The sequence below is a fragment of the Arvicola amphibius genome, chromosome 3, assembly GCF_903992535.2.
Source record: "Arvicola amphibius chromosome 3, mArvAmp1.2, whole genome shotgun sequence".
Lineage (NCBI taxonomy): Eukaryota > Metazoa > Chordata > Mammalia > Rodentia > Cricetidae > Arvicola > Arvicola amphibius.
This window is the reverse complement of record NC_052049.1, coordinates 57,004,551-57,027,722: the sequence shown is the minus strand read 5'-3', so window position 1 is coordinate 57,027,722 and position 23,172 is coordinate 57,004,551. Positions and strand designations below refer to the sequence as shown.

Below are 23,172 nucleotides of genomic sequence, written 5' to 3'. Positions count from 1 at the left end.
CTAGTTGCTGGATGTTTTGTTCCAAACAATAAGATGTTTGACGAAGGCATAGCTATCGAATGTTTTAATCGAATGAAGTAATCACTCTTGTTTGCTCTTCATATCATGTAGATGGAATGGCGGAGGGCTGCTTCCCAGCTAGCTTTACCTGAAATAATTACATGGAAACTGTATTCTTTTAAACACTGCCTGGCCCATTAATTTCAGCCTCTTATTGGCTAATTCTCATATCTTGATTTAACCCATATTTAGTAATCTGTGTAGCACCATGAGGTGGTGTCTTACTGGGAAGGATCTTAGCCTGTGTCCATCTTGGAGTGGAGAGCTATGGCGTCTACCAGAGATGTCTGCCCGGCTGTGCTTTCCTTCTCCCACAATTCTGTTCTGTCTACTCTGCCTACCTAATTTTCTGTCCTATTAAAGGGCCAAGGCAGTTTCTTTATTAACCAATAAATATAACACATAGACAGATGACCCTCCTCCATCATTTCCCCTTTTTCTGTTTAAACAAAAAAGAAAGGCTTTAACTTGAACATAGTAAAATTACATATAACAAAACAGTTATCAAGCAAGAATTACAGTTATAATATTTATATCTATTTTATCTTTTATCATAACAATAAAAAACTATAACTATAACTAACCATTCTTCAATTCCATCAAAGACTCCAGAAGGATATAATATTACCTAAGTTCTAGAAATGGCAGAGACATCTCACTGCCTGGACAGTCACCCAAGTTCCTCTGTACGGTTGGGGCATCCATCTTCGGCCTACAGGCCCATTAGTACCCAGCAGACATTTCCATGAAGCAGGAAATTTCAAAGGCAGTTCAGTCACTCTCTGTTGTGTCCTGCAGAACGTCTCACAGACTCTTTTATGAGTCAAGAACCCCGAAAAACCATCTCACCTTTAGGCAAGTTCAGCAGTCCTTTCTCTGCAGGTTCTTGGTGTCCAGTTTATGCAACAATCCAGTCAAGAGCAGTTTCTTGCCCAAATGGCTATCAAACTCCATAAGGCGCCTCTTCGATGCCCATCTTCCTCTTGAAGTAGCTGGTGATACCAGGAGCAGACATGTCTCATTGCCATGAAAAGCCCTAAGTTATTAAAACACTAAATGCCATATTCTGCAGTCTTTGAAAAATATGAAGAAATCCTATCTGAAATATATCTATGCACATCTAGAAAGTCTAACTAACATGACTACAAGCTTGACTATTATTAATGATTATCCATTAACAACCTATAATTCCTAATTATATATTACATTTTTAAATTCACTACACAATCACAATACCTTAATCAAGATCAGAAATACATACATATACATATAACAAAATTGACCTTGAACTTATTGAACTTATATCAATAAGTCAAGATTTATACCAATGTAAATTATTGATATTATTGATACCTATATCATATCCCCCTTTAAATGTAAAAGGACTTATTTATTTATTTATTAAAAATTTCTGCCTCCTCCCCGCCTCCCATTTACTTCCCTCCCTCCTCCACTGCCCCTTCCTCTCCTGTCCAGAGAGCAGTAAGGGTTCCCTGCCCTGTGGGAAGTCCTAGTTCCTCCCCCCTCGATCCAGGTCTAGGAAGGTGAGCATCTGAACAGGCCAGCCCCCCCCCCAAAGCCAGTATGTATACTAGGGTCCAAATCCCATGTCATTGTCCTTGGCTTCTCAGCAGCTCTCATTGTCTGCCATGTTCAGGGAGACTGATTTTATCTCATGCTTTTTCAGTCTCAGTCCATCTGGGCTTGGTAAGCTCTGAATAGATCAGCCCCACCATCTCAGTGGGTGGGAGCACTCCTCGCAGTCCAGACTTCCTTGCTCATGTTTTCCCTCCTTCTGCTCCTCATTTGGACCTTGGGTGCTCAGTTCGGTGCACCAATGTGTGGCTCTGTCTTTATCTCCATCCATCGCCAGATGAGGGTTCTCTCATGGTCATGACTTTCTTTCTCATGTTCTCCCTCCTTCTACTCCTCGTCAGGACCTTGGGAAATCAGTCCGGTGCTCCAATGTGGGGCTCTGTCTCTAGCTCCATCCAAGGCCAGATGAAGATTCTATGGTGATATGTAAGATAATCGTCAGTATGGCTATAGGATCTGGCCTTTTCCGGCTCCCTCTCCTCAGCTGCCCACGGAACTAGCTGGGGGCATCTCACTGGATACCTGGGAACCCCTCTAGCGTCAAGTCTCTTAATAATCCTAAAATGGCTCCCTTAATTAGGATATATGCTTCCCTGATCCCATATCCACCCTTCCTATATCCCAAGCATCCCATTCCCCCAAGATCTCCCCATCTCCCCTTGCCCCCAACCCATCCCACCCCCAAGATCCCAATTTTTGCCCAGCAAACTTGTCTACTTCCAATATCCAGGAGGATAACTATATGTTTTTCTTTGGTTTTACCTTCTTATTGTCTTCTCAAGGATCACAAATTATAGGCTCGATGTCCTTTATTTATGGCTAAAACGATTATGAGTGAGTACATCCCATGTTCATCTTTCTGGGTCTGGGTTACCTCACTCAGAATAGTGTTTTCTATTCCATCCATTTGCATGCAAAGTTCAAGAAGTCATTGATTTTTCCCACTGAGTAGTACTCTAATATGTATATATTCCACAGTTTCTTCATCCATTCTTCCACTGAAAGGCATCTAGGTTGTTTCCAGGTTCTGGCTATTACAAATAATGCTGCTATGAACATAGTTGAACAAATGTTTTTTTCTTCTATAATTTTGTTGAATATATTTTCTGGGTCTTTGAGTTGTAATTCTTCTCCTTTTTCTACCCCAGTTATTCTTAGGTTTGGTCTTTTCATGGTGTCCCAGATTTCCTGGATGTTTTATGTTAAGAATTTGTTGGATTTGTTTTGTTCTTTAATCTGTGAGTTTATTTCCTCTATAGTATCTTCAGAAGTCCAAGATTCTTTCTTCCATCTCTTGTATTCGTTTGGAAATAACTTGTCTCTGAAGTTTCTGTTCGGTTTACTCAGAATTTCCATTTCCAGTCTTCCCTCAGTTTGTGTTTTTCTCATTACCTCCATTTCAGTTTTTCAGGTGTCTTTACGTTTCCCTTACCTGTTTGATTGCTTTTTCTTGTTTTCTTGTTTTTCTTGGGTATCTTTGAGAGATTTATTTATTTCAATCTGCCTTTTTGTTGTCATCTTCATTTCTTTATGGCAGTTTTTTACCTCCTGTTTAAGGTCCTCTATTATTTTCATAAAGTACTGTTTAAGGGTCGGTTTCTTCATACCTTCTGGAGTAGGGGTGTTCAATTCTTGTTGTTTCGGGATGTCTGGATTCTGGTGATGTCATGTTGCCTTTCATGTTGTTGGAGGAGTTCTTGCATTGGTGCCTGCCCATCTCTTCCTTACAATGGAGCTGGGAGGTACTTGGTGTCTTAGACCAATCTTTGCTGTGACTGAATCTGGTTGGATCTTCTCAGTGCCAGAGCAGGAGCTATTCCTTGCAGCACAATCTGAAGGAGCCTGCACTCCCTTGCAGGAATCCTCAGACCTGCTTGAGGCCAGATGCTCACCCCTTTGGGTAGATGGCCTTAGTACAGGAGCAGGACACTTGAATACACTAGGGAAGGCTTGGGAGAGGCAGGGATGTGAGAACCAAAGACAAGCCTGCAGCATGAGCTGGGGAAGGGGGTCTGTGCTCTCTTCCAGGGCAAGTTGCCCCAGGGTTGCACACACTCACTAGTCCAGATGGAACTCCACTGCACCTGATCAGGGATTCCTGGCAGCCCAGGGACGCCGCCTCCCAGACAAAAGGTCCAAGGTGGGGGCAGGGCGGGATGGAATATCACACAGCGAACCTGGCGTCACAATCTGAAGGAGCCCGCACTCCCTTGCAGGAATCCTCAGACCTGCCTGGAGGCCAGAGTCTCACCCCTTTGGGTGGATGGCCTTAGTACAAGAGCAGGACACTTGAATACACTAGGGAAGGCTTGGGAGAGTATAAAAGGACATTTATAAACAATATTTGGGAATATGGGCGCAGTTATTTCTCTCTGGAGGACTGCTTCCCAGCTAGCTTTACCCGAAATAACTACACAGAAACTGTATTCTTTTAAACACTGCCTGACCCGTTAGTTTCAGCCTCTTATTGGCTAATTCTCATATCTTGATTTAACCCATATTTAGTAATCTGTGTAGCACCACGAGGTGGTGTCTTACCAGGAAGGATCTTAGCCTGTGTCCTTCTTGGAGAGGAGAGCTATGGCGTCTGCCTGAGGCATCTGCCCGACTGTACTTTCTTTCTCCCACAATTCTGTTCTGTCTACTCTGCCTACCTAATTTTCTGTCCTATTAAAGGGTCAAGGCAGTTTCTTTATTAACCAATGAAAGTAACACATAGACAGATGACCCTCCTCCATTACTATCATGATTTTTAAAACTCCTTTTGCCTTCTCCTTTAACTTAGGTATAAAAAGACTATGAAATATAAACCTGGGACAAATTCAGTATTCACTGGATTGCCCTTCCAACCTTTTTAATCTCTTGACTATTTTTCTCAATCCACATTCCTCCCTTGAAGAATGTACCAAACAAATCAGCAGAACCAAGACAATTTTCATCTAAAATCTATGAAGTCTTCTTTTGGTTGTACCTGGTCAACTTGAAACGCAAGAAACAAATCATTATGGTAAACATTCTTTTTTAAAACAATATCAAAACATTAGTCAATTTTCTGGATATAATGGGAAGAGAGAAAGTAGAACTGAGTTGTTAGAAACACTTTTAGTATTTCACATAATAGGTGCTATTTTTATTAGCCTGTAAAACTTCCAATAAAAGATGAAAGGAGTGAATCTATATAATCAGTTTTAGGCAGAAAATAACACTTTCATAGCCAACCAGGAGGCAGTCCATTCCTCAAATGTAGCATTTTCAATGTGATTTTAGGTTTTTCTCATAATGAATGAAAAATAGCAAAACAACAAACAGCTCTGATTTTTAATTACTGTTACTTCTTATGTCCAAATAGAAATTTTAAATCAAATCATCAGAAATTAATTGTCTGAGCAAGTAGCCATCTTGATAAATATAATATTTTGAGGAATATTGTGAAGAAGGACTTTTCTTTTTTCTTAATAATTTGGGATTCAGACATGATAAGTAGAAAATGACGGTGATATAAAATTCTTTCCACTACTAATAATCACCCTCCTGTGTGGCAGGTATTGTGCTAAGAACTGTGATTTAAAAGAATCTCATTGCAACATTCTCCAAAGCTAAGGGCTCAGAACATCATCTCAGTCTGTCTTCAAAACCTAGCCGTTGAGGCTCACAAATGCTTTGTAGTGTCCCTAAGTCATGGATCTATCTTAAGTGTGCAAAAGAGGCAGTGAGTCTAGGCTCTGTGTTTCCAATCTGGGAAGTCAGTAGTGTGTGTGCCTATGAGTACAGGAACATGTTAAAATGGAAAGTAGGTCTGCATTTCCCACAAATAGACAGGATACTTTCATAAACAAATATAAAGAAGATTTGTGACTGAGTACAAAAACTTCTTCACACTTTAGACTGGAGGGTGACTGAAAATTGTTTTTATTTTGAAGCCATGTTAAATGAGCCCAGAGCTTTCTCATCTCACAGAAACACAACATATTGCAACATGGGTGAGTGACAGCAACTATTTGGCAGACAAGGTCATATAGATTTTAGGTTGCAGACAGTTTTTTTTTAATGTCTGAATGTTTAGTCTCAAACAAACAAGCAATGTCCCATCCCCCCTTCCCCCACTCTCTCTTCTCTCTCTTTTTTTCTCTCTCTCTCTTTCTCTCATCATTGAAACTTCAGTCAACAGAATTTATTTTACATCATAACTAGGTCATGAAGCTAAACTTTCATGTACACATGACAATTTTAACATGTAATAAACAAATGAAATAATGTTCAAATCTAATTGTTTATCTTCTTAGTAAATATAAATCATTTAAAACTTGACATAATATATGTATGTGGTACAAAATCAAAATCACAATAGATCATTATTAATAACATCATATAGATAATGTACACATTTTCTGTTTTAGTTCTGGTTCTGTACTGAGTAGTATTTTAAACTTGGGGCAGCCAATTCATTTCTCTAACTTTCAGTCACTGTATGGATCATTTTATAACAGTATGATTTATCCTTTATAATGTCACTTAATGTTTCTTTTAGCAGTATGGGGCATAGTAGATGTTCTACAGCACTTTCTTCATAACTTGGCAATGAGTCCTGCATCCTCCCTGAAGATGTCCCTCAACACAGGCACTATCTGTACATGACACTGCCCTATCCAACCTCAAACAAAATCATTGTCTCACACTCACACTTTCGAATCAGCTATAGGGCAAGATCAGCCTGCATTCTGGCACTGTAGACAGAAACATTATCACACCTAAGTAATGATGGCAATTTGAGGGCCTCAAAAAGCATAAATTAGAGAGAAGTTGAGCACACAGAGCTGCCGTAAGGCATTTATAGTCAGAACATGCATTTCAATTGTATTTTAATAAATAAAGATTGCCTGACGATCTGAGAGTAAAACAGTCCCACTAGTTAGCCCTATAGACAAGTTTATGGTAACACACACCTTTAATCCCAGTAGCCACAATAGCACACAACTTTAATACCAGGAGTCACAGTGACACACACCTTTAATCCGAGTAGCCACAATGACATGCACCTTTAATCCCAGTAGCCACAATAACACACACCTTTAATCCCAGTGGCACACCTTTAATCACAGCCCTACAGAGGAATGTTAGACAGAGGGGAGACAGCTCTCAGACACAGGGTCTCATTCTGAGATTCCTAGAGGCAAGGTTGCCATTTCAGACTGAGGTCAAGGTAAGAGCCAGTGACTAGATGTTTTTGTATCTTCAGGTTGAACCCCAATTAGTGACCCTGAGTTTTATTAATCATGCTTCAAGAACACACATTTCATTTATAGTTAAAATTAATCTACAAGAAACTGTCAACACAGGTACTAAAATCACAAGACCCCACATCCACAAATGTAGAAGGAGCGGCGGGGCTGCGTCCTGCCACCTGGCTAGCTTTACCCAAAATAATTACACGGAAACTGTATTCTTTTAAAAAACTGCCTGGCCCATAGTTTCAGCCTCAATTGGCTAATTCTCACATCTTTCTTTAACCAATATTTAGTAATCTGTGTAGCCCCACAAGGTGTGGCTTACCAGGAGAGATCTTAACCTGCGTCCATCTCGGAGAGGAGAAGCATGGAGACTGCATATGGCGACTGCCTGAAGTAATCTGCCGTTCTCTTTCCCAGAATTCTGTTCTGTTTACTCCGCCTACCTAATTTTCTGTTCTATTAAAGGGCCAAGGCAGTTTTCTTTATTAATTAACCAATGAAAGTAACACATAGACACTCCTCCATCACACAAACACATTCATCAACAGAGGATAAGGATGCATTTAATTGATACCCCTTTTCTTCAGGGCTGTATTAGTTAATTTTATTTCACTGTAACCAAGTATCTGACAGCAGCAACTCAAGATAGGGAAATTTTGTTTTATTCATTATTCAGGGGATCCAATCCTTCTGGCAGGGAAGTCATAGTTGGAACCTCTTAGTCTGAGACTGTAAGCACTTACAGCTAAACAGATGCATATCTTTATGGTTGAGGACAAAGAGACACCAGCCCAAAGTGGAGCAAGGCTATAACTCTCTAGACCTTGTGATGGTGACTTTACGGTGGCTTAAGCGATCTACCTAAGTCTTATGTCTTAAAAGTTTTGAAGTTTCTCAAAACAACACCTCTAGCTGGGGACTAAGAGTTCAGATACACGAAGCTGTGAGAGGATTTGTATTCACCTCATAGCAGCAGGGAAGTTTGAGGCTCGGTGTCCAGGGGACTCAATCACAGAGTTCCCATTTGGAAATAGATTCCAGCTCATGTCATAAATTGACTTTAATAAATGTACGGGCAAGGGTCCAGGAGCCCATAGATATGCTGGGAACTCTGTGAGTGTTGACGTTTTGTAGTGATATTTCATTTGTATTTTAATAAAATAAAGCTTACCTGAAGACCAGACAACAAAACAATCACATTAGTTATCCATACAGACCAGGCAGTGTGGCACACACCATTAATCCAGCAGCCACATAGTTAGCCGTAGAGGCCAGGCAACGGTGGTGCACACCTCTGATCCTAGCACTAGAGAGGAATATAAGGCGGGATGAGAAGAGAACCTCGCTCTCCTTTAATCTGAAGAGTTTCATAGAGATAAGAGCTCTCTAGTGGTTGGCTGTTTTGCTTTTCTGATCTTCAGGTTGAACCCCAATACCTGTCTCTGGGGTTTAATTATTGTGTGCTACAGTTTAATAGTGTAGAGGCAGCATGTATAAGCCAGAAGGAACAGGTGGCGATGTGGTTCAGCTGAGCCAAAACCATGGAGGAAGAGTTACGTGACAAGAATCACTGGGCTAGAGAGACCACACCAGAAAATACATACCACAGCAGACAGTGTTCATAAAGAAATGCTCCAGGTTTTTCCTCTCATGCCATGCTCCTTATTCCTATTTATGTATATGACTGATCACAGCCATTCAGAGGAGCCCAGGTGCTTCAGGCTCAATGTTTTGCAGGCCAGGGTAAGGGGAGAGTAAAGGAACTCACTCTGCCTGGAGAAAGAAGACCGCATAAATAACCGTCACAGCGCTGAGATGTTCCAAGGCAGTTTTTGCATAATGGGACCGTTTTTCATTCATAATAAAGAGCTGCGTACGAAGAAGTAACAGCATGATTTACAGAATAGCCATTTGTCCCAGTGGTTTCGTAGGTATCATTTCCTTTCGATTCATTTTTTCTTTTGATTTTTCATTTTCATTGGCACTTAGCTGTTAATAAAGAATTGCTTCATCCCTCTAATTCTTGCTTGACTTGATTGATGCTTTTCTGCATTCGGGTCTGGTTAACTACTATCCCTGGCAGCCCTTGGCCACACTAGATACTTCTTTTCTCACCCAGAAGCTCGGTTTGGACTTAAAATATGAATGATATAAACTATTCTTTTCTCACAATTCTAGAAGTTTTTAATTTTGATTTAAAGATTTAGTTTAAAAATGATTTAGATTGAAAGAACAAGCAGACGTGAATTCTGAGTTTCTATTAATGTCCTTGAAGCATCTGTTGTTGTGCTTTGAGGAGAAATGAAATGAAACAAATAGCTCCCCTGTGTCCTTTGGGAGAAGCTTTTTCCCAGATGAGCCATGATACGGACCATATTGCTCTTCTTCAGTATGGTAATTTTCAGTTATTCTAAAACGCAGCGTTGAAGTGTGATAGATTAAGAATAAAGCTGAGGCCAGAGTCTCCCAAGTCTGGACTGTTTATAAAACCAGTGGAGCTTGCTGTTCGCATGCAGCATGCAAATTACTCATGGTCTGAGTGGCAAACGGAGCTGTTTTCTATCTCTTCATGGCCTCTCAGATTTGGGGGATCAGACCAGAAACTGTCAACTTAGTTTAGTTAGACAGAAGCCAGTCCCCTTATCCATGACTTTAGTTTCTTATGAGGAAATTAACTACAAGTTTAAGCTATATATCTTTACATACACACACCCAGATTGGCTAGATGGAAAGAAAATTTCAGACTAAAAGAATACGAAGTAGAACTGTTTGCTTTTATATTTTGGTTTATTTTGTCATTTTACTCTTTTATTGCATAAATTTACTTCTAAAAATAAAGTTAAATTCTAGGCAATAAATCTAACAGCAAACACAACTTGGGGAGAATAGAAAATATTTACTCTTTTTAATTTACAGTGTTTTAAAGTCAGTAATGTTTGTGGCACTAGAAACTAAACGCCTCAAATATGGTGCACAGAAAAACACAGAAACAAACTCCCAAACCTTTGAAACATCTCCAATTCCCCAATAGCAGAGGAACATTCAGAAAATGTTCTGTGTTTGTCATCTAGCAGAAGGAAGAAAAAGATAAAATAAGAAGAGGATAAGAGATATAGAAAAACACAGATCCGAGGACTCTGGATGAGGGTGGAAGTACTTCTGGGAGGACCAGGCTTGGAAATAGACTTGAAAGAATATACAGAAATTCATTTAGTAAACAGAGTGGAAAGACAATTCCAGAAGGTGGAGTTGAATATTTAGGAATAATCTTCTGTTGCCCAAAATGGAGTTAATAGAAAGGGATACTTAGAAAGGTGTGACGTCAGAATGGTGAACCCTCATTAATGAGTCTACACCTTGCCGATCTGAGGAAGTTTCAAATCAATAAGTTAAGGAAGAGTGATTTATTTCAAATTAATCTTTATTTTGATTATATGAATATCTGAGAACTTTGAAACTATTTGTAAAGGTTCAGATATTTAAGAGAATAATATTAAAATTGATTTTGTCGTCACTAATATTGCTTTCTCCCTATTTCCCAGTAGTTTCATTTTTAAAGCTATTTCTTTCATTTACTGTGGTTATAACTACATGATTTCCCCCTCTTCTCTTCCCCTCAAACTTCCATATACCCCTACTTCCTGTCTTTCAAAATCAAGACCTTTTGTTACATACATATGCACATGTACATATATATATATATATGTGTAAGTTATTTCTAAAAAATAACCTGCTCAATCTATATAATTTACTTTTATCTCTATTTTCAGGTCTTAGCTTGGTATTGGATAACCAATTGGTATGCTCTTCCTTGGGCGAAGATTATTTCTCCTTCTCTCAACATTCCTTAGTTGCCTGTAGTTCTTTATATTGAAGAACTTTGCTCTTTGTTCTTAGCTTAAGGTTTCCTAAACTCCACTTCCCCCACCATCCAGTTTTAATTCATCCTTTTGGTGGCATCCCTGTCCTGCACATGTATAGACTGTCATTTTGGCTAAAACTTTCTATGTGTAGATGTTACTAGAAGACCCAATCTCCCAGAAAACTCCTGATCCTCTTGGCTCTTAGAATCTTCCCACCTTCTCTTCCACAATGTTCCCTTAGCCCTTAAGTGTAAGAGCTGTTTTTCTAGTGCTCACATAGCTGGTAGTGTGAGCAGTTTCATATGCTTTTTTTTAATAGCTTTTCTTTAATTTATTGTCACAATATCATATGTGTTTATTATATATGATGTTCCCTGTATCCCTACCTACTCTCATCTCACTCCCACACCAATACCCCCTTCTCCTCCCAAGAATCTCTCTTTAAACCATGTCTTTGTTGTTTTTCTTCAGTTTATCCAGGGTTACTTGTGGGAGCATGAGTTTTAAGTATAAATGGGATCCCAGTGGGGCTTATCAGTGGGAACACAACTGAAGACAATGATAAATCTAGTGTATTCAACTTGATGACTATAGAACATTTCATTCAAATAAAACTGATAATGTGAGATCCCATTGGCTATGTATCCTTTGGAAAAATGAAGAAAAGTGTCGGGTTATAAAAGCCTTCCTAGGGTTCAGCTGAATGCAGAGTATTCATACATTTGTTTTAATTGATGGCTTTTATAACTCTCTATATCCTCTGTCATTGTAACTCCCATATATCTGAAGAGCAGTCCAAGTATATGATTCTATAACTGGACTCGTACCAAGAGTGTCTTAGTTACTGTCCTGTTGCTATAAAGAGACACCATGATGACGACAACTCTTATAAAAGAGAGCATTTAATTGGGGGCTTGCTTACAGTTTCAGAGGGTTAGTCCATTCTCATGGTGAGGAGCATATTGGCATGTGAGCAGGCACAGTGCTGGAGATGTAGCTGAGAGCTACATCCCAGTCCACAGGCAGCAGGCAGAAAGAGCAACACTGGGCCTGATACTAGCTTTGAAGCCCCAAAGTCCATTAGCTGCAAACACATCTCTTCCAACAAGGACATACCTTCCCAAACCTTCCAAGAAGTTCAACTAACTGAGAACGAAACATGCAGACATATGAGCCTCTGGACCACGCTCATTCAAACCACCACCAACGAGATGATCTAAATTTTGCCATTGCACCCCAAAAGTAAAAAATAGCTGAATAAACTAAAACTAAAACTAATAATAATAATAGTAATATCAATGGCAAGAATAAATGTAAACCCTTGGAGATTCAGTACATCATATAAAGAAAATGCTATTACTATTGCAATACTAAATGCAGTATTTAGACTTATGTTATTTTGGAGATAGTTAGTGTGAGATTCATTTTTTTCTTACTATGATTTACAACATAATTTCATTGATGAAAACTTGGTTTAGAAAAAAATGACTAAGCAAGCAGGAAATGAAGAAAATAAAGGTAGAGGGGAAGACTCTTTATTCTAAGTTTGTGCCTCCCAGAGGCTCCCATTTCACTCTACTACACACTACAGACAAGAACAGCCCATGCGGAACTAAATTCTTCCAACACCTGATTAAGTTCACAGTGAGCATCCTCCAAGCAGACCCTTGAGATAGCGGCTGCATGGCTGCGAGCTTGAGCGCAACTTGAGAAAGAAGAATGAGCTGGCTAAGCTACACAGGGATTCCTGTTCTCTAGAACTGGAAGATAGGAGATCGTTCTGCGAATCATTAGGTTTGAGGGGCTATATCAAATTATCAACAAACTTCCGGTTCGACATCTCTGATGCACTCCTCTGGCCCTACTTAACATGTTTCCTAGTACATGTTTAGTCAGTAAGAGCAGCTTACCGAAACTGTACACTCTGCTATCACTGTGTGATTCTACCTTTCGGACACCACAGTGTGGGCCTCCAGTGGGAATTTGCTCAGGATTACTCATCAGCAAACCAGGTCATACAAAATAGTCATTACTCTCGGGGGTATCTCTTCCTGAGATAAGAACTAGGAGTATCCCCTATCTTCTTTCACACAGAAGGATAATCCTAATATGTAGTCCATACAAGACCCATGTGAACAAGAATCATTTATTGCAGCATGACCAACACACTTGTGTGTCCTTCATTGGCTTTTGCTCCTTCCAGTTAACCTCTTCCCCCAAAAAGGTATTTGTCAAATATAAACTACCATTCAAATTCTTGCTTTAAATTATCTTTGATGAACCTGAACTAAACTATTTGGTTTTATTACCTTGGTGACAGAAGGTCCAAGGGTGACTAAGGTATTGATGGCTCTCTGATTCTTGGAAAGTAACAAACTATGGGTTTTTTGCATTTCTAATATACATATTCTTTTTGGCTTAAACCAGAATTACTTCATTATTCATAGTATTTCTTGTCCTCAACTATAAATGTGTCCAGCCAAATATTCTCTCTAGTGGACAGTATGATAAATTGCTATATTACCAAATCACATCTCACAAACCCAGTTCACTGTACATTCGCATCAAAGCATAGTACGCAACATGAAATGTTTGCGACACATCTGCCTCCCACACACCAAGGAAAACACCGAGCAAATGTATTTGTTTAAGTTAATTTCATGTCATGAGTGTTGAGTCTCCATTAATTTTGTGTTATATATCTTTAAAGTATAATAAAGGAACATCTGCCTTTTTCTGCTGAATCAGATATCTGGATGGCTACATCTAGACTCCAAAGTGGTGCAGACAATTCAGACAGTTTCCAAAATATGACTCGATTCCTAAAGAGCTTGTGCATTGGCAGCTTTGGACAGAAAAGCCCAGACCGTGATCACTGGCTTTGTCTCAATGGCAATTAATAATCTTCTCCCCCTGCTTTTACCCTCTCTGTCTCTCTCTCTCTGTCTCTTTCTGTCTTTGTCTCTCTCTGTCTCTCTCTCTGTGTCTCTGTGTCTCTGTCTCTCTCTCGCTCCCTCTCTCTCCCTCTCTCTCTTGTATTTTATCCCAAGACTATGTAATGAGAGATGAAAGCAGAAAAGAGAATTGAGATTTTCCAAGCCAGTCTAAGAGGGTATTCAGATTCCCTCTAAGCCTTTCACAGGCACTTGGGGCCTTCTGAAGAATTTAAGTAAAATAAACAAATTTCACATAGCAACAACTTTGCTGTGGAAACTTAATGAGTCACACAATAGCCTGTGGCTATGTGTAAATTTATTCTTAAGTGTTCTTTGTCTTTTGTCTAAAATGGAGATCTGCAAACACTAATGGACAGGATACAAAAAATATGGCTATGACCATATACTCTTTTTTTTTATAACAACTGAACTCTGTCCTTAAGGAACAGAAATAGTCATAGACAATACAAAATAAATGTGTATGACTTTGTTCCAATAAAACTTTATTTATAAATAAAGGTCATCTTTCTCACTAACATTTAGGACAAGAACATAAAGAACTACATATTAGGATAACATCTTTGTGCTCTGTGACGTCTTTTTCAGTAGCTCCATCACAACCTTTTGGCATATACAATATCAGGGAAGGTGAGCGATATCCTTGAATCACATATAGAAATAGCAACAGCTTTGAAACACTTCTGTGACAGGAACCACAATGGAAAAGTAGTAAAGTTGTCTTCAGTGGAACCTTATCCAGTTCACCCAGTGGGCCCCCTGTATTTTTAGAAATTCTACAAATATTTCTGCATTAATAGAAAGGGATGTCAAATCCAGACGTACACAAATGCACCAATGGATTGCTGTCCTAAGAAAAACAATGAGTATGCCATTTCATTTCTAAAATGTGTATCTCTTTTCACCAAGATAGATACGTCTTTTTCTTATTTCAGCTTTCTGTCACCACACTCCTAAGTCAAAACACCACCCTATACATCCAACCTGTCCTAAAGAGGCTCAGTTATTGTTCAACAATCCTTCTGCCCTCACCTAAAGGTTTCACAAAATCACAGTGACAGTGTCCTACAGATTTTTTCTTAGAGGAGCGCCCATCACCTACTTTAGAGCTTCCAGGGCAGCTCCTTGAGGACAGAGCAATGAACAAACTATCTCATTACTGAAGAGTAAAGCAGATATAGAGAAACTGATCACTAAACCTTCATTTTCTGTTCAGCTTATCTGCTATATTTGGGAAGTGGTAGAAATGCTTTTAAAGTGAAAAATAGATTCAACATTGAAAACCCAAATGCTACAATTACTGCATCCCTTTGTGTTCATTACTGTGTTTCTTTCAACTCCTTTTAAAAATATTTTTAACTTACTCAAGAATGGAAATTTCTTGTCAAGAAACACACACACACACAATAAGAAGAAAAACTGAGCAAAGATTGACAAATTTAGTAAATACAATATAGATTATTTAAGGGAAAAAAAATCCGTGGAATATACTTACTCTAAGAATTATTCACTATTTATCTGAAATTAAAATTATGTTGGATATTTTCCATTTTATGTGGCACTCTTTGCTGAAAAGGAATATTATTTTCTCAGTCTTAACAAAATAACTACAAAAGATTTTAGTTTCATAATGACTTAGCTATTAAAGAATTAAAATAGTAAGGCCCACCCAATTCCATAATCCCCCCACTTTAAAAAAACAAATAATAGGCAAAGAAAAGAAAAGAACACGAGAAGCACACACATACATACACAGAGAGACTCCAAAATATCCATGAAAACACTAAACCAGTAACCATAACATTACAAGCAGAAGGTCAGTAAAACAAAAACAAAATAGCCACAAGCAAGGAAATATGATGGCAAAAGTCTACAAAAATATAATTGAGTTTGTTTTCTGCTGGCCATTTACTTTAGGCATGGGGCCTCCTACCCAGATAAGATCTATTTTCTTCTCTGCAAACAAAATCATTTGGAGATAGTTTCTTGGTTAGGAATGGAAACCAGGTCCACTTGGTTAGGGATGGGAACCAGTGTCACTTCCCTTTCTCAATAACCGGGGCACCATCTGGTTTGAAACTGGGCAGGCGTCTAAGCATGCTGCCACTGTCTCTGTGAGTTCATACGGGCATCAGTTCTGTCAGACTGAAAGATACTGTTTCCTTGAAGTCATCTCCCTACCTCTCGGTTTTACAGTCTTTCTTTCTCCTCTTCTCATAGCCCCCTGGCCATAGAGAAGAGTTGCTTGATAAAGACATTCAGATTTTTTTTGATTAACATGTAAAAAGCATACATCGGAGAAAGGAATCTTCAGTAAATGGTGCATAGGAACCATGTATCTACGTATGTACATGTAGAGAACTGGAACATAGTCTTTCCCATACCTACATCTTCATAAATCACAAGACAACTCAAGATATGTGAAATACCACATAGAAGATTTGAAACTTTGATCTTAGTAAGCAACAGTATAGGGAAAACCTTTTCAAGACACTGGTACAGATTTTCTGGAGTTTAAAGCATAGGGAACAAAAGCAAAAACTTAAAAATAGGATCACATTAAATTAAAACAATCAACAGAGTATAGAAAAAACTATACAATAGGGGAAAATGCATTTTTTGCTTGACAAAGGGTCAATATCCAGTACTGTTAAAAAATTCAGAGATATTTTTATTAATTTGCTGAGTAGTCCATGCAATGTATTTTGTAATATTCACCCTCCTTCCCTCGGTTCTACCCTTTCTCCCTTCCAATTCGTCTCTACCTCTTCTCCTCCTCCCTCTCTTTTCTCCTTTCTTCTTTCTTCTCCATCAAGTTCAGTTTAGTGCTTCCCAAGCTACTTCTTAGGAATTGGGTTTGCCCTTGAGTGTGATAATTTTACCAATGGTCACATCCTTAAAAAAGCTGACAGGTTTCTCTCCTAGGAGCTATCAAGTGTCAACAGCTCTTCAGAAAGTTGTGGGATTTTATGTTCACCTTCCTCTCTCTGTGTGGGGATATTTTCTGACTGGAACTTGCGCTGGTCTTGTGCATGCTATCAATGGTTGTGAGTGCGCGTGTGTGTCTGTCCTGTTGCAATCTGCAGAACACTTTCCTTGATGTTATTAACAACCTCTCAGCCTGACAGGAGAACCCTATCACTCTGCCAATTAGACATAGTGTTCATGTGACTGGAAATGACTTTTCTTACACCCATTGACCAGAGTATCTCTCCACCCTCAACAAAGAAGCTTCTCCTTGCAGTAAATGGCAATTAACACAGAAATCTCCAACCGGTTGGATGAGCAGAGAAAAAACAAGAATATGAAGTGCCCAGCCTTAATGGGACATTCATATCTCATCCCTCCACCTAAATCTCAGGGATCTTTGTGGAAGAGAGAGTAGGAAGATTGTCTAATGTTGATCTTATAGTGGACAAAGAGTCACTTCTTGGAAGAGATAATACCAATGGTCAGAAAATATGTGGAAATGCTCAAAATCACTAGCTATTATATAACACAAATTGAACCATAACGAAACATCTCCTCATTCTAGCAAGAATAGGTACCATTAAAAAATTAAAGAAAAAAAAAACTTGGATGGTGATGACCAATCAATCCCAGCACTTGGGAAGCTTACAGGAGTAAAATAAGCTTGTGGCCAGCATGAGCTATACAGCAAGACCCTTCCTTTTAAAAAAAATGAAAATGATAAACAAATAAATAAATAAATAGGTTGACAAAGATTGTAAATAAACAGAATCATAAACAATATTAATGAGATTATAATTAGTATGGATAGCCATATGGAGATCACTCAAAACTCTAAAGATAACTTGCTGTATCCAATCTTCCCATTTCTGGGCGTATATCCAAAGGAAATAAACTCTTGCTTACCAAGATGATGTATTTATAGTGGCACTACTCACAATAGCTAAGATCAGTCAGAGTGCTCTTTGGCAGACAAGCTGATAAGAAAGTGTAGTGGGGCTCCACAGTGGAGAATATTAGTCATAAAGAGTGCGGTCGTGCCATTTTCAGGAAATGGATAGAATCTGAGGACATTCTGCTAGGTAGAATAAGCACCACATATTCTTTCTTATACATGGAAATTTTAAAAAGAAGATCTGCAAGTAGAATCACAACCATTCAGGAAGACATACAAAGGCTGACCTTGTCCAGTACACGCTTTATGAATTCATGAAAATACCACGCTAAACCCACTAACATAGGTGAGTGAAATGTTAATACTGCCTTATGCTTTTAATTTGTGTTCTAAAACTGACTTTCCTTTTTAACAATAGATTTATCCTTCACAATTTCTTTGTGAATTTTTCAATTTTTTTTAGAATTAATATATTTACAACATTTCTTCCCTTTCCCTTTCCTTCCTCCAGTTCTTTTCGTATATCCCTCCCTACTCTCCTTCAAATTCATGGCCTCTTCTCATTAATTGTTACTGCATGCGTATTTTTATAAGTATATTCACTTATATTCCTAAATATAACCCATTTCACTCCATGTAATGTTACTTGCATGTATGTCTTCATTGATAACAATTGGAATTAGATAACACAATTTCAAACATGCTACATACATAAATATATATAAAATTTTTTAATTAAAGTCTCCCTTTATCCTCTCTAATCATCTTCCCACTCCCATAAAATCCTTTGTTTTTCCCAAGTCTTCTTTGTATTTTCATGTTATTTTATGTGTGTGTGCAAACGTATTTGTATGTATAGACATATGACCCTTTGTGTTTAAGTAGGGTTTCCTGAACCAGCATGCAGGGGTGTTATTTATTTGGAACTAAGTAATGGACCAGGAGGGGTATGAAACCCACTCCTCCACAATCTTTAACTGTCCATATATGTTCTAGGAGTATATCTTGTGAGGATCTATCCCATCTACTATTAGATAACTGGTGAGTTCCACCTTATCCTATTAGACACTACTGCTATGAGTTCACACTTGCCGCAGCCATGCTATGTCCATAAGAAAACATTTTACTGCACTTCTTCCTATCCTCCAGCTCTTATAATTGTTCTATCCCACCTTGCATGATGTTTCCTAAGCCAAGGTTTGGTGCTATCTTTGTCCAGTTAGGGCTGAGAAGTCAACAGTTGCTTGGTTTCAACAAATTGGCAAGTTACAAATCTTTGCATTAACTATCACCCGAACAGAGGCTTCTCTGATCAAACCTGAGAGAAGCACCAATCTGTGAGTAGACTAGAAATATTTAGACAGCAGTCTCACAACATGCCCACTTACCCATACAAAAGTCCTAGTTCCCTCTCGGATCTACCATCTCCCTAACCATGTGCTTCCACTAGGACTATAGTATATGTGAGTTCTTCCTGTGGAGTGGGGAAAATCCCATGAGAAAGCAGTGGGATCCCTCATAAACAGCCATGACACTATTGAACCAAAGGTAACATACATCGTACCTAGCAGGTTGATATTGTATCTCACAGGGTCAAATCTAGGTTAGATTGCTGATGACTTTTCTTCCTAGCAGCCTGAATAGCACCTCTCTGCACTATGAAAGCTAGCAAGCAGAGAAAAGCTTACAGCTTAGTTCCAGATTGATTTGCTTCTACATTGCAACCAAAGTGTTGTACCATCTTCAGCAATAATGTCTTAGTATCTAGTTCTAGTGGGCAGCTAACAGGAACAGCTAGAACTTGGTGTCCCTATGGTGCCTCCCAAACCAATTATCTCACACTGTGGTTTGGTTTAGTGATCCATGGCTTCTAGGCGCTGCATTATCTCCCGTTAATCTCTTTTTTTAAAAAGTTTATTATATATTTTTAATTGTGTTATTTAATTGAGTTACATTACACTTAGTAGGTTTCCACATGGCTTCTACTTTATTTTTTTTTTTTTTGCTGAAAGAGTGGAAGTATGAGCTTTTGCTTGCTTGCTTTAAAAGTGACTGTGTATCAGTAGCATTCCAAGTTAGAATAATTTATGAATTAATGAAGTCCAAGGTAAAACTGGAACCTTCACATTAATGCAAAGTATCACTAAGAAATTTGAAACCTATGAAACACTGAAGATAATCACAACAAAACAAACACTAACCTATCTCAACTCACAAATTAATGAAATCCTCACACTAAATACCTAACAAAAGAAAAGGTATGCTTATTCAAGCATAGGAACAGGGCACCTCATTTTCCACTGTCATATATGTAACACTTGCCTTTCAAAAACTCTATGAGGTATAAGGGGAAGAAAACACAGAGTTCTCCTCAGAGCCCGACTTAACTATAATAGACAAGCAGAAAATAATGTGCTTTTAAGTAACAGCTATTACCATGTTAAGTGCTCTTAAAAAGAGAAATCAAGGCTTCATCAAAGATCAAATATGCAATTTAATCAAGAAGACAAAAAGAATCCAAGGAAAATGCAAAAAAAAAAAAAATTAAAATCAACTAAGCAGAGCTAAAGAATGACCCGAGAGTCTCCTCAGAAGACAGAAGTTAGCTAATGACTGTGTAGAGTAACGGGAAAAAGTTTGGAGACATCACAAACAACCCCATTAAGATGGCTCAGCTATTTCAGACTCTACAGTGGTATGAAGGTGATGTGCATCAGATAGGGACTGTACTTTAAATCTGAGCCTTTGCTCTTCCCTAGGTAATTCCATTTCCTTGTGATGCTGGGCACTGATCAGCCCCTGCTTCCGGTTGAACAGGCTCCAGGGAAGCAAGTAGAATTCTATAATATATTGTGGTACTAAGTAAGCTATTACATTCCATAGGGTGGCTGCATTACATAAAAAAAAATTTACTTCATATTTTAAACATACAGTATATTTGCAGGAATGAAATACAATCACAGGGGAAGAGGCATTTTTATTATAGCTCAAACACAAAAGAGGAAAACTAAGAAAAACAGCATCCTAAAGTTTGAGAGCTGTGTGACAGAAGCATTTGTAGCAGATCTGACTGGAACCCTAAACGAAAAGGGAGAGGATAGGGAAGATGAATTATTTGAAGAAAGTTGGTAAAGAACTTCCCCAAATGAATGACAGCTGTTGGGTAATGAAAAACAATTTATTGAAATGCACACCTTCCCAATAGTGTTATCCAAAGGCTTGAAAAAAGCCGGACAAGATTTTCGGAAAGCAACATGCAGAAGAGGACAGATAAACAAGACAGCAAGTTTCTCATCGAAGCCAGTGAAAGCAGCAGCCAACATAAAGGCAGTTGTGAGAACTGCAGGAATCAGGAGGAGGCTAGAACAGAGACCATCGGAGGCCTGTAGCCTGAGAAAATAAGCTCTAAAACAGAGAGAGATAAAGGCTTTCTCAAACTAATGAGAGCTAGTGGTATTTTTACCAATAACTTTAGTCAAGAAATTAGGAAAAGAGAAAATTCTTTAGACAAAATAGCTATCAGATGAGAATGTGTATATCCACAAAGGAATTTAAAATCACCACATACAACCCGCACACATATGGGAGATGTCTACAAAGCATATATTTGATAACCCACATATCCAGAAGACAGAGAGCTCTCCAAGCTCAACACTAATAAAAAGTATTCTTTACACTCTAATACATATGGAAGTAAAAATGCATTTCCTAATAGGAATATATGTAAATTTAATTTTTTTGTTAAAGTTATTTAAAATACAATACCCATAAAGTAACAAGTGAGTTGAGTTTTAATTAATACGTATTTAAGCTATTACCCTCTGGTGGTTTGAAAAAAGATGGCTCTCAAAAGGAGTGGCACTGTTAGGAGGTGTGGCCTTGTTGGAGGAAGTGTGTCATTGTGGGGGTGGGTTTTGAGGTCTCTTTTTCTCAAGCTTCAGCCAGTGTGACAGTCAGTTGACTTGCTGTTGCCGGGAAGATAACAGCACTCTCAGCTCCAGCACTATATCAACCTGCACACTGCCAAGCTCTGTTTCATGATGACAATGTATTGAACCACTGAAACTGTAGCAAGCCATCCTCAATTCCATGTTCTTTTTTTTATAACTTCTCATGGTGTTTCTTCATGGCAATAAAAATCCTAACAGAGACACCCTCATTGTTTGACGTAGTAGGAAATAGACATTAGTCACATTGTGGCATTGGATGCAGACCTATGAATATTCCAGTTAGCTTCTATGTTCTGCCATTTCATTTTTTTTAATTTGGAGACTGCCTAGGAGACTATGAAGATGTCAGCTCTATTTCAGAAAAGCCCAAGAGTGCCCTTTTGGGGGGGTTTCTAACTTAACAGAGTGTCCAAGCTTGAACTATTCCCTTAAGATATTCCAAGTTTCTTTCATGTTATAATATTTCCCTGTTCATTTCTGATTCTGTTTATTTGGGTCATCTTTTTCTTTTGAATAATTGGGCTAAAGATCTGTCAGTCCTGTTTTCTGCTCAAAGAACCAGCTCTTAGATTTCTTGATTCTGTGTACTATTCTCTTTGTTTCTATTTCATTCATTTCTGCTCTGGTTTTTATTTCTTCCTGACTACTGGATTTGGTTTTTTCTTATTTTTCTAAATAGAATCATTAGAATTATTAAGTAATTTATTTTACTGATTTTGTATTAGTTTTTTTGAGAACTTCACACAAAGAAAACTGTAGAATGGAGCGGTGGGCTGTGTCCCGCCACCCGGCTAGCTTTACCCAAAATAATTACACGGAAACTGTATTCTTTTAAATACTTCCTGGCCCATTAATTTCGGCCTCTTACTTACATCTTGATTAACACATATCTAATAATCTGTGTAGCACCATGAAGTGGTGCCTTACCAGGAGAGATAGTAACCTGCGTCCATCTGGGAGAGGAGAGGCATGGCGACTGCTATGGCGACTGCCTGAAGCGTCTCCCCAACTCTGCTTCCTTTCTCCCACAATTCTGTTCTGTCTACTCTGCCTACCTAATTTTCTGTCTCTTAAAGGGCCAAGGCAGTTTCTTTATTAATAATGAAAGTAACACATAGACACTACTCCATCAGAAAACCATATTTTCAAAAGATAAAGAAGACAATATTTCAGAAGAATCTTTATGTTACAGAGTAAACGAGTCATCAGTATCCACCAGGGAAATGTAGACCCAAGCTGCAATGAGACCTCAGTGTCCTCAAGACACTGACCATATAGGGTCATATAGGGTCAGGTGAACATGTTTTGAAAACTTTTCTAAGTAAAAGGATTATAAAATTGAAAGATACCAAAAATAGTATTGTTGAGATCCCAGTAGCAAAGATGACAATTTCTGGTGGAGAAGTCACTAAGGAAGAGGAGCTTGGAAGCACTAGGGACAAACACTGATACAGGCCCTGGAGTCTTTACCATGGATCAATCCGACCGTGGAAAGTGGCCCCTCTGAACTCGAGTTCCTTGTGGCTCTAGCTAATAGCACACAAAGTTCAGGCAGCTGTAAGTCAGTAACCTTTGGCGTTTGCACCTCACTTCTCATACATAACCAAGTCCAGATGTGAGAACACGAGGACAGAGAAAGGAAAGCTTTAGGAAACT

At 38.6% G+C, this 23,172-nt stretch overlaps 1 protein-coding gene across 1 annotated transcript in view; it reads left to right on the top strand.

The window, feature by feature from the left end:
* The window catches only part of LOC119809110 (calmodulin-like protein 12), a 150,027-nt gene that overhangs the window by 111,415 nt on the left and 15,440 nt on the right, over positions 1 to 23,172 (top strand). The window lies entirely within an intron of this gene.